Below are 5,234 nucleotides of genomic sequence, written 5' to 3'. Positions count from 1 at the left end.
GGCCGGCAGATTTGTTTTACGTTAGCGAATACGAACAAGTGCTCGTAGCAGATGAGGTATGCACTTTCGAGCCCATGTTTACTGGACATTTCTCGTTTGTTTTGGTCCATACTATCATATCTCAAAATATGGAACGCCTTTTTTGTTAACACCCTGCATTTTGGCTCAGTTTTTGGGCCAGCATTTGACTCTTCGCTGGCGTCCCACGTTTTTCCACTCAGGTCAACGAACAATGTTCTCTTACAGAGTATTCTACAAGATCTGCTGCCAGATATGCATTTATTAGACCACAAAAGTAATTACTTCTAGTACTAGAGAACGCTGCTTCCTTTCAGCACTCATCATCATGGATGCCTTAATGTGACGCACTAAGAACTTTTTTGTGTGTGTCGTAAGTCTTATGACTGGTCTGATGAGGCCAGCCACGAATTTCTCTCCTATGCCAACCTTTTCATCTCAGAGTAGCACTTGCACCATGTGTCCTCAATTATTTGTTTGATGTACTTAAATCTGCGTGTTCATCTACATTTCTTCTCTCTACGGCTCCCTCCTGTACCATGGAAATTATTTCCTGATGTCTTACAACATATACAATCATCCTGACCCATCTTCTTGTCAGTGTTTACCACGAATTCCTTTCTTCGCGGATCCTGCAGAGAAGCTCCTCATTCCTTTCTTTGTCAGTCTTCCTAGTTTTCAACTTTCTTCTGTAGCACAACATCTCAAATGCTTCGACTCTCTTCTGTTCCGGTTTTCCCACACAATGCTATGCTTCAAACATGCATTTTCAGATATTTCTTCCTAAAATTAAGACCTATGTATGATGTTAGTAGATTCCTCTTGGCTATGAATGCCCTTTTTAACAGTGCTAGGCTGCTTCTCATGTCCTCCTTGCTTCATTCGTCACGAGCTATTTTGCTTCCAAGGTAGCATAATTTTTTAAGTTAATCTATATCATAATCACCTATTTTAATGTTAAGTTTCTCGCTTTTCCCATTTCTTCTGCTTCTCATTACTTCTGTCTTTCTCCAGATTACTCCCAGTACATGTTTCGTGCTCATTTGATCGTCCCATGCAACACATCCTGTAATTCTTCTTCGCTTTCAGTGAGGATAGCAGTGTCAACAAATTTTATCGTTGATATACTTTCAACCTGAATTTTAGTGTCACTCTTCAACTTTTCTCTTATTCCTCGCGCGTGGCTTCGTCGATGTACTGAGTGCACAGCAGGAGCGAAATGCTGCGCCCCTCTCTTACACCCTTTGTTCTTGGTCTTCCAGTCTTATTGTTCCCTCTTGGTTCTTGCAGATATTGTAAATAACCGCCGGCCAGTGTGGCCGAGCGGTTCTAGGCCCTTCAGTCTCGAACCGCGCGACCGCTACGGTCGCAGGTTCGAATCCTGCCTCGGGCATGGATGTGTATGATGTCCTTAGGTTAGTTAGGTTTCAGTAGTTCTTGGTTCTATGGGACTGATGACCTCAGAAGTTAAGTCCCATAGTGCTCAGTGCCATTTGAACCATTTTGAGAATAACCTGCCTTTCGCTGTAGCTTACTCCTATTTTTCTCAGAATTTCGAGCATCTTGCACCATTTTAGATTGTCAAACGCCTTTTCTAGGTCGTCAAATCCTATGGACATGTCTTCTTTCCATTATCAACTTCAACGTCATGACTGCCTCTCTGGTGCCCGTACCTACCATAAAGGCAAATTGATCATCATCTAACTGATGCGCAATTTTCGTTTCCATTCCTCTTTAATTATTCTTGTCAGCAACTTGGACGCATGAGCAGTTAAGCTGATTACGATATAGTTCTTACGCTTATCATTCCCTGGCTGTCTTCAGAATATGTGTACTAGGTCATTTTTCAGTGACTTCCCCTTTGTATGTAAAGAATGACAGTGCTGGAAAAACTCTTACGTTATTTGATTTTTAAACAGCGGAACAAAACTGAACGTACTCAGACAGTTCTCCCTTTACTTATTCTGATCATCACTAAATCGACACACAATATTTTTAGCGCAACGCATTCTGACTTTCAATAATTCCTACAAAAGAATAGTCCTCACTAACAATAACCTATACCTTTCATGAATCACTTACCTCATAAAAATTTTCGTTACTCGAGCTACTGCAATACAGCGAGCGCCAATACTGCCAGCTAAATAAAAGACTCTAACTACTGAAGGCAGTAACTACTGATTGACATAGTTAGCAAATGAAAGATTTTGATAAAGAACAAACAATGTATTTACTTTAATACTGTTCAAAAGTATATATTCATGACATCCAGTCTTACAAATTTCCTTTTTCTGTCGGACACACGTCCAGATCGTCCACTGATAGTAACCTCCCAAAATTCTGGCATGTCTTTCCCCACATCCACAACTGCTGGCGGCTCACCTCCAACTGCCAAACACTACGCGCTGTTTACATCCAACTGCCCAACACTACACAAGCGAATAATCCAACAATGAGTCCACCAGCCACAGACTACACACAGCGCAGTCAGCGATTTTCACACAGAGCACTACGTGGCGTTACCAACATAAAAACGTAAACAGCCTACTTACAGTATACATAAAGAGTCAGAAAAATGTACGGGAGAACATACCTGTGAAATTGAATGTAATCAATAAGAATTATGTACAATTACGGCAAAAATAAAGAAAATTATAGATAAAAAATTGAGAATAATGCCACAAGACCCCACTGTCGCGACAGCAAAAAATGAAGAAAATTATAGATGAAAAATTGAGAATAATGCCACAAGATCCCACTGTCGCAACAGCAAAACTTTATAAGCCATTTCTAGATATTTTCGCGGAAGTATAACCGAATTAAATCAAGCAGTGCAGATACAATTAGATTAAGGAAAGAGACACTAAAAGTAATGGATGGGTTAGGGCACCGAAATAACTGATGATAGTCAAAGTGAATAGCATGTGCAATGCAGACTGGCGAAGCAAGAAAAGCGTTTCTGAAAAAGAGAAATTTTCTAACATGTTATAGAGATTTAAGTGTTAGGGACTCTTTTCTGAAGGTATTTGCTATTTGGGCAAGTATTTAGGAGTACCCTTTGTAGAAATGAAACGTGTACGAATAACAGTTCAGAAAAGAAGAGAGTAGCGGCTTTTGAAATGTGATGCTGCACAAGAATGCTGAAGATTGAATTGGGAAATCCGATAAATGCTGAAGATGTACTGAATCGAATCCACAGGACTAAAAAAAGGTTGGTTGATTTGGTGGAAGAGACCAAACAGCGAGGTCATCGGTCTCATCGGGCTAGGGAAGGATGGGGAAGGAAGTCGGCCGTGCCCTTTCAGTGGAACGATCCCGACATTAGCCTAAAGCGATTTAGGGAGACCACGGAAAACTCAAATCAGTATGGCCGGACGCGGGATTAAACCGTCGTCCTCCCGAGTGCGACTCCAGTGTGCTAGCCACTGTGCCACCTCGCTCGGTCTAAAAGAAGGGATCGGCTGGTAGGACACATCTTGAGGCATCACACAGTAGTCGTTTTGGTAACGGTGGAAAGGGGGGGGGGGATTGGGGAGGTTGTACGAATTGTGAAGAGAGACAAAGGCTTTTCTACAACAACCAGGTTCTAATAGATGTAAGTTGCAATACACATGTAGAGACGATGAGGCTTGCCCTCAAACTAGTCTTTACACTTTACAACAAAAAAAAACAACGCAAATACTTAAAACGGGTTTTATTGTATCACTGAAATGATTTCACACAAGAAGTTCTGTGCTAGACGGACTGTCATGGTCTAAATGGTGCAGGACCATAAACAGAGTATTTTGAAATAGGATACGTAATAGTCGAAAATGAACATTTTAGGTGCTAAGTATTTTTTAATGAAGAATGCGTATCGTGTTGGTAAACTGCTTATTTGTCGTAACAAACAACTGCCTGCCAGATCACCATTAGTAGCGATACCTTGAGAAACGATAAACATTGGTCCGTGATGTGTCCATAATGGAGTTTACCACTGTTTACAGTTCGTGATTGGTTGTTCTAGATTCAGCATTACTCGGTACCGGAACTTGCAGACATGCGTTTAATGTGTAAAGCACCTGGCTGTGGTGTTCGCAAACCCGAACGAATGTGCACAGAATAGTCTCGCAATGGAGTTTGTCCCAACTGGAAGAAATTTGTCGTCGTGTATAGAAACATTCGAGATACTGACTTGATCAAGCCGCAAGATTCTTGACAAAGACCGAGCGAGGTGGCGCAGTGGTTAGCGCACTGGACTCGCATTCGGGAGGACGACGGTTCAATCCCGTCTCCGGCCATCCTGATTTAGGTTTTCCGTGATTTCCCTAAATCGCTTCAGGCAAATGCCGGGATGGTTCCTTTGAAAGGGCACGGCCGATTTCCTTCACCATCCTTCCCTCACCCGAGCTTGCGCTCCGTCTCTAATGACCTCGTTGTCGACGGGACGTTAAACACCAATCTCCTCCTCCTCTTGACAAAGAACTTTCGTACCGTAGAATTTGAACCGACGGCGTTGAATCGTGTGGGAGAAGATTTGTCACTAAGCATCTTACAACACGCTCCAACTCTGAAGTTGTTTCCTTTACTTCAGTCAGGACGTAAGTTGCAGCAAGGACGAGTTTCCTGTCTCCCTGCTGAAGTGTACCCTGCCGCGGACGACAGCCCTGGGGTCAACAGAAATGGCTTCTGGCACTCACCGCTGATTATCACCCCGCTGTATACGGCTCAACACATGTTTACATTGCAATCTTCACAGATTTTTTTTCTTTATGGCACAAACGTGTTACTCCTCCTTTACCTTTAAAAATAAATCTTCAGCTCTCCCCTGGGTACTTCTTCTATTTTGCTTAGCACGTGCCACTTTGATTCGTCTCATATAATGTTATCTATTGCACTATTGTCTAATTTACTCTGAAATGAATACAGTGCCAAATGATGTGATCTGCTGTTCCAATTTATCTACTGTCACATTTATCGTTAAGTAGACCTCCGATCCTGTTCCGTTACGCGGAGTAAGAGACTGTCCCGTTGAACTATGGCTCATACCCTCTGGGGTAGAATGTAGTCATTTGAAGTCTTTCCCTCTGACTAGGAAAGAGCTCAGGCGCATCATCTGAATCCTGTTCCTACTGCCATTCTCGCATTATTCACGGAGGGAATTCTATCTTGGCGTTTGCTCTTTGCCGTAATATATGTCATTTTTTCTGTGGCACCTCTTTGTAATCAGTACTGTG

The 5,234-nt window shown here is 42.3% G+C and overlaps 1 non-coding gene across 1 annotated transcript; it reads left to right on the top strand.

Annotated features, from left to right (window-relative positions):
- Window positions 1-4,225: 4,225 nt before the first annotated feature.
- Trnaa-cgc lies at window positions 4,226-4,298 on the top strand. Its single transcript has one exon. It is a non-coding gene; the product is annotated as a tRNA-Ala (tRNA).
- Window positions 4,299-5,234: the final 936 nt, after the last annotated feature.

The sequence above is a fragment of the Schistocerca americana genome, chromosome 2, assembly GCF_021461395.2.
Source record: "Schistocerca americana isolate TAMUIC-IGC-003095 chromosome 2, iqSchAmer2.1, whole genome shotgun sequence".
Taxonomy (NCBI): Eukaryota; Metazoa; Arthropoda; class Insecta; order Orthoptera; family Acrididae; genus Schistocerca; species Schistocerca americana.
Note: the sequence above shows the minus strand (reverse complement) of the source record. Positions and strands in the feature narration are given on the sequence as shown.